The sequence below is a fragment of the Cnephaeus nilssonii genome, assembly GCF_951640355.1.
Source record: "Cnephaeus nilssonii genome assembly, chromosome: 8".
Lineage (NCBI taxonomy): Eukaryota > Metazoa > Chordata > Mammalia > Chiroptera > Vespertilionidae > Cnephaeus > Cnephaeus nilssonii.
Window position 1 is genome coordinate 49,035,526 of NC_137079.1, and position 13,512 is coordinate 49,049,037.

Here is a 13,512-nt window from a genome sequence, read left to right on the forward strand (position 1 = left end):
TTCTTCTAGGATTTTTATGTTTTCATTATTTACATTTAAGTATTTTAGCTATTTTGAGTTTATTCTTGTGTATGATATAAGTTGATGGTCTAGTTTTATTTTTTTGCATGTATCTGACCATTTTTCCAACACCATTTATTGAAGAGACTGTCTTGACTCTCTTGTATGCTCTTGCCTCCTTTGTCAAATATGAATTGAGAGTAATGGATTTGGTTTAGGTCCTTATTAAAAGGTTTGTTTTTTCTCGCATCAGTAAATGATAAGTGCAGTTGTTTTCCTAAATAAATAAATAAATAACAAATAAATAAAACAAATACTTATGTTTTAAATTAGTTATTGTTCCTTAATATGAAAATGAAGGTAATTGAAGTCAAGAGAGAAAATTCTAGACACTGCAGTTTATGCGTATGTGTCCACCAAAATCATGAAGATGAAAACAGGAGAAATATTTTGGTGTATAAGGGCAGAAGTTACTTCTTAACAGAGCAGCCACTTACGCTGCTCTGTTAAGGAATATGGGAGGGCAGAAAAGTTGTGTTCCTAATGTAATTTCTCACTGTACTGTGGCTGGTAGCCACAATTAGGCTTTTTTTTTTTTTTTCATTAAACCAAATACTGTGTGCCCTATTGAAATTGAAATATACCCAGAAAAAATGAACAGTACTTATTATTTAAATATAATATTTAGATCTTCCATTAGTTTACTCACACATTCATCAAATATGCAAATGTGGATTGGCTAGTTTGTGAGAAGGAGGCACAGTAGAAAGGAAGGAGCAGAAAAAAGAAATGAAGATAAATTAGTAAATATTTTCTAATTTTTACAACATTGTTTACCCACAGTGTACATCTAGCAAGCACCTCCATATGAAAGAAATTAGTATGTTGCAAAACTGTGACCAAACCACCTCCAAGAAAGCATCTCTCTTTTTCTTAAAATCTTCATGTGAGGAGTCTTATTATAGAATCATCATATATAATAAAAGGCTAATATGCAAATCGACTGAATGGCAGAACAAATGGTCGCTGTGACGCACACTGACCACCAGGGGGCAGACACACAATGCAGGAGCTGCACCCTGGTGGTCAGTGTGCACCCACAGGGGGAGTGCTGCTCAGCCAGAAGCCAGGCTCATGGCTGGCGAGCGCAACAGCGGTGGCAGGAGCCTCTCCCGCCTCCACAGCAGCGCTAAGGATATCTGACTGACGGCTAAGGGGAGCAGGCCTAAGCCATCAATCGGACATCCCCCAAGGGCTCCCAGACTGTGAGAGGGTGCAGGCCAGGCTGAGTGACCCCCCGAGTGCACAAATTTTGTGCACCGGACCTCTAGTTATTGCATAAGGAACTCAGAGTTCTACATAGCTTTCACATGCTCCTCTTTCAAATGTTTCTTCAAACCAAAAGTAAAATTATATGATAATTCTGCAATATAGATTCTATTTCTATTTTACAAATACTTGTTAAGTATATTGACTCAAGAACACTCATTGAACAGATTATTTGTGGATTTAATTTTCTTCTAACTGGGTGTTATTCATTGATCTTTACCATTTTTTCCTATGTTACAATGTTGATTAAAGGGAATTGTGATTTGAGATTCAGCAATGTTATTTTCTGTTCCTAAGAACAGAAAATACAATTGCTATTTATTTTCTAAAAGGATTGAAATGTGTGGAATGACAAGGAATCTGTCCAATTCTCTATTCAGCAGCTGCACATAAACATTATGTTAAAAGAATCTAACATCTCTCTTTTTTTACTATAATCAATCGTAAAGTTATTTCTAAAAGAATTTTCATTATAGTTTATTCTATCAAACTCTACTGCTGCTTTATCAACCAAATATATGTAGTATTCTACATCCTTTGTTGTCATTTCAACAATCTTCACTAGGAATAGATTCCATCTCAAGAAACCACTTTCTTTGTGAACTTATAAGAAGCAACTACTCATGCATTAAAGTTTTATCATGAGATTGCTGTGATTCCATCACATCTTAAGGCTCTATTTCCAATTTTAGTTGTCTTGCTATTTCACCACATCGGCAATTACTTTTTCCACTGAAGTCCTGGACCCTTCAAAATCATCCATAAGGGTTGGAATCAACTTCTCCCAAACTCCTGTCAGTGTTGACACTTTGACCTCTTCCCATGAATCATTAATGTTTTTAATGGTGTCTAGAATGATGAATCCTTTCCAGAAGGTTTTCAATTCACGTTGCCTAGATCCATCAGAGGAACCAGTATCTATGGCAACTATAGACTTGCAAAATGTATTTCTTGAGTAATAAGACCTGAACATTGACATTATTCCTTGATGCATGGGCTACAGAATAGATGTTGTTTTAGCAAGCATGAAAACAACATTGATCTCATTGTACATCTCCATCAGATATACTAAAACAAGGTATGCTTATAGTGGTCAAATGGAAGCAACTTAAATGTCCATCAACTGATAAATGCATAAACGAAAACGGAATATTATCCAGCTTTAAAAACAAATGAAGTACTGATATATGCCACAACATGAGTAAATCTTTATAACACTGTGCTATGTGAAAGAAACAGACACAAAAGACCAAATAATATAAGATGATTCCATTTTGATGAAAGGTCCAGAATGGGCACGTTGATATAGGGAGAGAGTAAATTAGTGGTTGGCAGGGGCTGGGTGAGAAGGCCAATGCTCAATGATTGCAAATAGGTATGGTACACAGTGTCTTTGTAATTTTCTCTGGAAATGCTCTAAATTAGATAATGGTGATGTTTTTAAGACTTTGTGAATACACTAAAATTTAATGCATTATACACTTTTAAGTGGTTAAGTGGTGAATTTTATGCTATGTAAATTTAATCTCAACAAAATAATCTCACATTTTTTTAACATTTCATCCCACCACTATTGCTAGTTAAAAGCCCACATTCTTTTTTTTTAATTTCTTTATTGATTAAGGTATCACATATTTGTCCCACATTCTTAACATTTCCTGCAAAGGTACTCTAATGCATCCATATTGTTCACCTTCTACGACTTCCTTATAAAACAATATTTCCATCTGGTCCATGGCTATATTTATGTTTAGCAAATTAGTTCCATACTTTCCTACTTTACATTCAAATCTCTGTAGGTATTGTCCACTCCATAATTATCCAAACTTGTACCTAAAACTCAGAAACAAAATCAAGTCATACTAGCCTCTTCATATCCTACCTTAAGCAATTTAATTCCTATATCCCTGTAGTATATTGTCATTATTTTTAAGAATGACTTCTATCCTCTTATCTGCTTATAGAAACCTAAAGTCTACAAAGCATTTAATAGCTTCCATATATTTTGTAAAAAAACAATTAAGTCCATATTATTCTCTTGTTTTTCTCAAATTAACTAATACATACTTTGTCTACTAATAATTTTCTGTAAGTTAAATGCTTAAGTACATGGAAAATACATTGGACAGACATCCACCATAAATGCCTAACTGGGATAGCTATCAAGTAAGAGAAATACTTAAACATAAAAAGAACACATGTGGACAGAGTTTAACCCTGAGGCCAAAGCTGCCCTAATATTACCTACCAGTGCTCCAAGACCTAGAATTTTAATTTTATTCATTCACACAGAGATCAAAAGGCCAAGAACCTGATTAATAATGGATGCTAAATTAGAGATACTTTTCAAATAGCCAGGGAAGAAAAAAATGATACTTTCTGTGTGTAAACTAGTGTCAGGAAGAGGAGCATGAGGGTAGGAGAGAGGAGAAAGGAGAGGAGATCAGGAGCAAGAGCAGGAAGGAACAGGAGGAAGAGAAGAAGAGCACCTGCTACGTACCTGTTGGTGTTGGTCTTTCCATATCAAACAACATGTTTTAGATAATGTTAAGCTATAAAAGAAGGCTAGACACAAAAACTGATTGCTTTGAAATTTTAAAAAGTGTATTTCCATTGATAGTAATTTCATTTTTGCATAAAACAATAATGCTTTTATATATACATATATGTGCAGGTGGGAATGAGACTTGAAGAAGGAGAATTTTTCTTTTACTGGGTTATGGACAGTGACATCTAACAAAAGAGAGGCAATAATTCAAAGGAAAAATAAGTTGGACTGATTTTCTCAAAGGCAGTGAATTCCAGGAAATTCTTGAAGGGAAATAACCCTCTGAAAGTTTCTGATACATAATCCATAATAATAAGAAGAATACATAATAAGAACATTTAAAATCAGGCATACTAGGTGAAAAAAAGAGGAAGACCAATTAGAGATAATAATACCAGGAAAATGTACGTGCAACATTTCCAGCATTATTGTATCAGTTACAAGGGGACATAGTACTGTGAGATGGTGATAATAGTTATTCATTTTGCTTCTAGAGATCCCACCTAGAGTATGTTAGAGGATTACTGGAAGTAAAAGAAACACTAAATAAAAAACAAAGGACAAAAATAGGTTAAACCTAATCCAAGACTGGTAGTGTAGGAAAGCAAAATTGCTTAGTTAAAGAAGAAAAAGGAGGAAGAGGAGGAGGAGGAGGAGGAGGAGAAGGAGAAGGAGGAGGAGGAAGAGGAGGAAGAGAGGAGGAGGAGGGGGAGGAGGAGGAAGAGGAAGAGGAGAGGAGGAGGAGGGGGAGGAGAGGAGGAGGAGGGGGAGGAGGAGGAGGAGGAGGGGGAGGAGAGGAGGAGGAGGGGGAGGATGAAGAGGAGGGGGAAGAGGAAGAGGAGGAGGAGGGGGAGGAGAGGAGGAGGAGGGGGAGGAGGACAAGGAAAATGAATGGAAATAGGCAGAAAGGATCTTACTACTGTTTCCAAAGGGTTGGGGTAATCAAAACGGGTGGAAATGCCAAGTTTCAAGGAAGAGCATCTGGTAGAAGTGGTGATTCCCACTAGGTCCTTGGCTCTATAGGCAGAGGCATCCACAGCAGCTTCATTTTAAAAAGGCCCTGGAATAAGTCTTGTGCTGAATCAAACACAGATTCCCCGGGAGGACTTCCCTATCATACATACACTATATACCTAAGAACCTCCACTCCAAAAAACAAGGGAGCAGATTCTGTGGCACAGAGTTAAAAATGCATTGGGTCTCTGAGGAAGGAGAAAAACAGAAGAAAACACAGGATTTGAGACATGTAATAAAAAACACTCTGAATGGAATGTTGGTTGCTATAGACACAATTTACTCTCTCTGAATAGTGGAGCAAAAAAAGAAAATGTCACCTGACAGAATTCACACACAATTTATCATGGAAGTGCCTGAAACAACAAACTCAAATAGAAATAGAAATTGAAACGTTCTAAATATGTAAAGTGGAGAATCAGACTGGATTTGACCATTGCACATTTCTAAAATTTTTAAGAAAACATAAATATAGCAAATAGCAAAAAATGTTATGGACAGAGGATCTTTTAGACTCCTTTATATCATTAACTGAACTTCCACACTTAACTTACTGATTTTAGACATTTCCAATAAGGTTAAATTTTCTAGGTTACAAACTGGCTCAAACTGTCATAGGCTCTGAAGGCTAAAGTAAACATTTTCCCAACTCTCAGGAGTTTCTATCTATTGCTTTTGCCAGATTTCATTGAGTCTCTGCTATCAACTTTTAAAAAGTAGCATGTTTCTGTGTTGGTCTATGCCCTGGTTCTGAAAACATCAGCTTGTTTAGAACAATGGTTCTAGTCATTCTTCCTTGAGTTTTCTGAACATCGTAGATGTAGATGATAACTCAGACAGTTTTGATTTTGAATCAAAAGCATAGACCTGTTGCCTGATGGGTGTGGTTCAGTGGTTGAGCATAGACCTATGAACTAGGAGGTCACAGTTCCATTACTGCAGGACACATGCCCAGGTTGCAGGTTCAATCCCCAGTAGGGGGCGTGCAGGGGGCGTCATTGATGTTTCTATCTCTCTCTCCCACTCTAAAATCAATAAAAATATTTTTGTTTTAAAGCATGGGGCTGACTGTCTTAGGCCTAACATAACTCCTAGCGTGATTTTCCTTTGGAGGCATTCAAGGTGGGGACAGCTGCCGGAAAGATATCCCACCATGAGTGAAAATTCCTGAGGACTTGAGAGATCCTGAGGGGTTCCAGGTCCAGACTGGGTTGCTGGAAGCCATGTTTGGCCCCAGAGGATCTGGAATCCTATTCATCAAGCAAGTGAGCAAAGCATGCTCAAGCTGAAGGTTCTAAAATCCTCAAAGCTCACCGAGGCCGTGGCTTATGGCAATTACCTGTACAAACTCCGAACCAAGTGGATGCTCCAGTCCTTGGCCAAGAGGCACCGCCTGAGGCAGGAGCGATGGATGCTCAAACTTGAGGATGCCATGAATGCCCTCGAGCTAGGCCCTTGGATGAGGTGAAGCCAGTTTGCAACCAACATACCTGGGACCAGGATGTGGACAGTAGGTTGTGGCCAGGTCTGGAGTGAGTCTGCTCCAGCATAACAAGGGAAAACAGCTGGTTGTGGATTTCTACATTTGCCTCTTGAGTCCTGATGTAACTTTTTCCCAAGGTTGCTAATTAAAGAATATAATGTTCAGTAAACAGGGGGGGAAAAAAACATGGGGCTGTTGAGAGTCTTGGTAGCAAAGAAATTCAACTTTGAGGTTTTATGTTTTTATTTATTTACTAGAGGCCCAGTGTACAAAATTCATGCACATGGGTGGGCAGACTGTCCTTCAGCCCAGCCTGCGTCCTCTCCAATCTGAAACCCCTCAGGGGATGTCCGACTGCTGGTTTAGGCCCAATCCCACACAGTCGGACATCCCTCTCACAATCCAGGACTGCTGGCTCCCAACCGCTTGCCTGCCTGTCAGCCTGATCACCCCTGCCAGCCTGATCAATGCCTAACTGCTCCCCTGCTGGCCCAATGGCCCCCAACTGCCCTCCCTTGCCTGCCTGGTCAGCCCCAACTGCCCTCCCCTGCAGGCCTGGTCCCCACCAACTGCCCTCCCCTGCTGGCCTGATCACCCACAACTGCCCTCCCCTGCCAGCCATCTTATGGCGGCCATCTTGTGACCACATGGGGGTGGCCATCTTGTGCGAGGATATGACGATCAATTTGCATATTACCTCTTTATTATATAGAGTTTTTCAATCCTCACCTGAGGACACTTTTTCCATTGATTTTTATTTATTTATTTGTTTGTTTATTTATTTATTTATTTATTTATTTTTAATCTTTATTGATGAGAGTATTACAGATGTCCCCCTCTATCTCCCATTGCCACCCTCCACCCAGTTTCTTCCTGTCCCAGACCTTTACCACCCTATTGTCAGTGTCTATAGGCAATGCATATACTAGTATGCATATAAGACCTTTGGTTAATCTCTTCCCCCTCCCTCCTTCCTTCCCTCTGAGATTCATAAGTCTCTTCCATGTTTCCATGCCTCTGGTTCTATTTTATTCACCAGTTTATTTTGTTCATTAAATTTCTTGCTTGTTTATTTTGATTTTTAGATTCAATTGTTGATAGATATGTATGCATTGCTATTTTATTGTTCATCTTTTTTATCTTTTCTTCTTCTTCTTCTTCTTCTCCTCCTCCTCCTCCTCCTCCTTCTCCTTCTTCCTCTTCTAAAGAATGCCCTTCAACATTCTTCCCTTCCTACCAGTCTCAATGTACTTTCTTTATTTCTCTAGTTGTAGGACTTCCATTCAACCAGATTTCAGCTGGTTCTGAATGATGGTTGTTCTGTATTGTAGTTATAATTTTGATGTGGTTGTGGGAGGCAGCCAATACTGAGATTACCTATGCCACCATCTTGGTTCTCCCTCCATTAATTTTTAGAGAGAGTGGTAGGAGAGAGAGAGAGAGAGAGAGAGAGAGAGAGAGAGAGAGAGAAACATCAATGTGAGAGAGACACATCAATTGATTGCCTCTTGCAAGAGCCGCAATCAGGGCTGGGGATTGAGCCTGCAAACAAGGTACATGCCTTTGATCAGGAATCAAACCTGAGACCCCTGGTCCATGGGCTGACACTCTAACCACTGAGCAAACAGGACAGGGAAACTTTGAGGTTTTAAATAACCTGACTCATAATCCTAGTACAAAATTCAGGCTGCAGCAACTGAGGAAACAAGGCTGATAGTTGATTGAGGATTAAAATATTTTGAACTTAACTCCCACTTATTGTACCAGGAAAGAAAGACATAGTGGTTGGACTTAAATTTACTTATGGGAATTTGATAACAGAGGAACGATCTCATCTCTTGTTTGCATGCAATAGGAAAAGTACTGAAGTACTGATAAACATAAGGAAAAAGTCTTATTTGAAGAATATCAGGAGTGTATGGAATCATGGTAACAGGAGTATGCAAATTAGGCAGAAATGAAGGTAACCCCTGAGGTATTTTTCCCTAGGCCTTCTGTATTTCTGACTTCCCAACAATTATTTTAACCTCAACCAGATCCAATGTCTCTCCTAAAAGTTTTATATTTATCATATCATATCGTATCATATCATATCATATCATATTAGAGGCCCAATTCGCGAAATTCATGCAAGGGGTTCGGCCCTCCCAGCCGTGACAGCTGCCTCAGCCCTTGCAGCCCCAGTTTCATCTGGAAAGTTGTCTGGAAGGTTGTTCAGCTGTCCAGTCTAATTAGCATATTATGCTTTTATTATTATAGATTGTATTATATCATATCATGTTATATTAGTATTATAAAATATTGCTTTACATTATATCTAGAAAAATTGTTGTTTTCAGACATTGGGATTTTTTACATTTTACTTTATTAGAGCTGAATTTCTAAAGATCATAAAGTTGGATATCTATTTTACTGCATACATAAAATGAAATCCAGATGGAGAAAAAAAATTTACAAGCAAAACCCATTTAAAATAAATAAATAATGGATCACTATATATAAAATTCTCTAAGTAGGGAATACTTTTCCTATAGTCACAGAATGTCAAGTATCTGTAAAAATAAAAGCACATATGTCAGCATAAAAACATTTTAATATATCTTGGCCATGTATACAATTACTGAAAAAAAATTGGTCATTGATTTAGGGAAGAATTGCAATATGATTAACATCTATACTAATGATAAAGTCCTTACAAATGCTCAAAAACAATCTCTATATTTAGAGAGCAATTTACATTATTTTAAATCATTAAGTTTTGGGGTATTTTTTAAAGAGAATTAACTAGAAAACTCCCATATCTCACAAATGAGGTGTTGCATCATCCTATCTAATAAAGAGGGAATATGCTAATTGACCATCACTCCGTCACAAAGATGGCTGCACCCACAGCTGAGGCCAAGTTCCCATAAGGAGCCTTAACGAGCAATCAGCAGGGACCTGAGGCTATGCCCTCCCCCACCCCCGTGGGGCTTGACAGGGGACCTCAGGCCACGCCCCCCACCTGGCAGGGCTTGACAGGGGACCTCAGGCTGCGCCCCCCTGCCTGGTTGGGCTTGACGGGACTTCAGGTCACGCACCCCACTCCGGCACCAGGCCCCCCCACCCCAGCACTGGGCCAGGGGACCCGAGGCTGCACCCCCCTGCCTGGCGGGGCTTGACAGGGGGCCTCAGGCCGTGCTCCCCACCCAGTGGGGCTTGACGGGGGACCTCAAGGTGCACCCCCAGTGCTGGGTTGGGGGAACTCAGGCCGCGTCCCCCACCCAGCGGGGCTGGACAGGGGACCTGGGGCTGCACCCCCCTGCCGGTGGAGCTTGATGGGGGACCTGAGGCTGTGCCCCTCTCCCAGTGCTGACCCCCACCCAGTGGGGCTTGACAGGTGGTCTCAGGCCGTGTCCCCTGCCTGGCGGGGATTGACAAGGGTGGGACTGGCTGGGTCTGGATCTAGCCCAACTGGGCGGGCAGGGGGGCCAGGTTTGGGTCTCACGCGATTTTGAGGCGCATGTGGGTGGTCGGGGACTTGACTCTGGGTCCCGTGGTGCGCCCCAGACTCTGACAGGAGGAAGGTTTTCATATACATTTTACTAATTTTCTTTCATCTCTGACACTATTATAGAGAAAGGGCAAATAGCAATATTAAATTATTTCCTCTAATTAATCCCCTTTTAATGTGCATGAATTTCATGCACCAGGCCACTAGTCTTATATAATAAAAGCCTAATATGCTAAGTGTCCAGTCAACCAGTCAGCCATTCAACCAATCAAAGTGTAATATGCTAATGATATGCTAAAGACAACCAACCGCTCGCTATGATGTGCACTGACCACCAGGGAGCAGCTCAACCACTTGCTGCTAACGTCTGCCCCCTGGTGGTCAGTGCACATCATAGCAAGTGGTTGAGCTGCTCCCTGGTGGTCAGTGCACATCATAGCGAGCGGTTAGCTTGCTGCTGGGGTCTGGCCGATCAGGACTGAGTGAAACAGGCTGGACATGCCCTGGAGCCCTCCTGCAGTCCCTCCCCAACTGGCCAACCTCCCCCATCCCTCCCCGGGACCCCACTGGTGCATGAATTTGTGCACCGGGCCTCTAGTAAGATATAATGATACTTAATTTCACTAAGTACTGCTACTAAATATATGCTCCAGAATATCTGGGTGATTTTGACAATAATAGCAGGCAAAAAATTTGCCACTTCCTCACATTTAAATAAATCCCTTTGGAGATAACTTTCTAATATTTTTCTATGTAGTAGATATGTTGTGGAACAATTTATTGTTTTAATTTTTATTTCTCTAATTACAAATGTAAGTGACCATTCCTTCCTGCATTTATTAACTCTCCAATTTTTTTTGTCTTATTGATTACAGACATCCCTTGCTTTTTTATTTATTTAAATATATATTTTTTATTACTTTCAGAGAGGAAGGGAAAGGGAGAGAGGGATAGAAACATCAATGATGAGAGAGAATCATTGAGTGGCTGCTTCCTGCAGGACCCACACTGGGGAGAGCCCGCAACCCGGGCATATGCCTTGACAGGGACTCAAACCATAACTCCTGGTTCATATGTCAATGTTCAACCACTGAACCATGCCAGCCAGGCAGCTTTTTTAGATATAATCTTGTGTCGTGTGTAACTGTTGCAACTATCTTACTCAGTTATTCAATGATTATTTTTGACAAGTGTATCTTCTGAAGTAAAAACCTAATTTTGATATTTTTAAATCTTCCTCTTTTTCTTTTTCTCTTTCTACATTATACTTTTGCTTTCCAAGTACTTGTTAAACCTGTTTTCCCATTCTAAGTTCACACACTGCCATTCTATACTTTGTTCTATTTACTGTATCTTTCACATTTAGTCATTTTATCTCAATTTGATATTTATGTTGTGATTTTCAACATGAACCTTTACTACTTTATAAAGAAATAATTACTTAACAACTGTGAATTTTTAAAAATTCAAACCAATCTATGTCCTATCTTCTGTTCTTTCAACAAGCTAGAATCATCAAACTGTCTTTGACATCTACATATTAGCAGGCAAGGAGTTCTAGTAGTATTACTTGCAAAAAAAATATTTATTTTATTTATTCACATATTTTAAACACAATTCATTTTCTTTATTTAGGACAGGCAAAAAATAATGTATTCCTTTAAACTGTTTTTTACATTTTTATCTTGTACTTAATATTAAAGACATCAGTGAAAAAAATTATCAGAATTACTCACCAATTCAAGACTTGCCTGGTCACATGGAGCTCACTGTTTCTATGGTCCTTAGTTTGATGTTTTTATACTTGTTATTATACTAGTAGGTGGTATTCAATTTATATGATTCCACCCATGTCTTAAAAATTGTTTCTAAAGGTTATGTCTAGTAAATACAGTATTTGTGAGAAAGCACTAATGAGTCACTATTTGAGTGTTTTCTATCCATCATTAATGGTTTCATCTTTGAATAAATTAACTTTTTGTTATAAGAGTAAAATTGTGATACTCACAAACAATACATATGTGGCTAAATTGGGATGAATATGCATTTTGAATTTTGAGACTAAAGAAAATAAAATAATCACAACTCATTTCTATCTGTTTATAACTTATAGAACATTTTCCAATATATATATCATTTTCTCCTCACAAGAACCCTGGGAGGAACATTTGTTTATTATTTGCATTTTACAACTTGCCAAAGAGTTTTATAAAAGTTATATTATTTATTGGCAATTACAGTGTTCTGACTGCCAGGATTAAAACCTCAGTCAACAGATTTTATGTCATGTTGGAAAAGGTCAGGCAAAGGTAAAAGTAACACTCACGGGAGACTTATAAATAGTTCAGGTAGGAATAGACAACGTTAGGTAAATGAGCACTTTGGATGCCAAGCAAGGAGGAGGGGCTAAGAAATTGGTCCTGACCTGTCCAGGGAGGGAATAAATGATGTTTGATACAGCACTTTACCATTAATCAGAAAACTCTGGTTTATGAACTAAGTCTTTCACTGTTCCCATGACTACATGACATTTAATTTTCCTTAGCAATAGTGTCCATATTTTAAAAATCAGGGTTTGGTCAGTATAATCCTCTAAATCAATCACCACTTCATGACTTCATTTTAGAATAGAATATGTTTTATTATGAAGACTAGAGGCCACGGGGTGGGAGGTGTCCCTCAGCCCAGCCTGCACCCTCTCCAATCTTTAAAGCCATACGAGCCAGAAACTTTCCTTTTCTGGCCCATGAATTTAAACATTTACTACTGGTTCCCTTAGTTTGTGTGATTTACCTGTAATATTTCTTTGTCTCAACCACTAGTGTGACTTCCTTTCTCTCTTTTCATCTTGTATATTCATCTTTTTAGGTGTGCTTTCCCAGGCCTTCTATGCTTCTGACTTCCAACAATTATTTTAAGTTCAACCAAACTCAAAGTCCCTTATAAAATATATATATTTCGCCCAGCCAGCATGGCTCAGTGGTTTAGCCTTAACCTATGAACCAGGAGGTGATGGTTCAATTCCCAGTCAGGGTATATGCCCAGGTTGGGGCATGCAGGAGGTAGCCGATCAATGATTCTCTCTCATCATTGATATTTTTATCTCTCTCTCCCTTCCTCTCTGAAATCAATATATATATTCAATATTTCTGTACTTTCCTGAAAAGAAAAATTTTCAGAATGGAAATCCATAGAGATGGAAAACCGATTAATAGTTACCTTGGGATAAAGAGAGAGGGGGAGCGGAAACTTGGGAATATCTTCTGGGGCAGGGAGAAGAATTATAAATTTATTAGATCATCTAGAAACCAAATGGGCTGAGCTGCAAAATGGCACCAGCCTGGAATATCTTTTGGGAATGATGGAAATATTCTCTAATTAGATAGTTGTAACAATGCACAATACTATAAATATACCCAAGCTACTGAATTAGACTTTAAAATGGTTAAAATGCTGAACTTTATTTTGTTAGTTTTACTTAAAACAAGCATCTATAACATTTCATCTAAAACAACATATATATGTAGCTGGGCAATATGCTAAGGACTGAAGAGTCTTGAGAATGTGGCTCTAGAGTTAGGAAGCACAACAAAAGTGTTATTAAAAGCTGCGGGGAATGACCCATACTGTGTAGAGGTAGAAGTT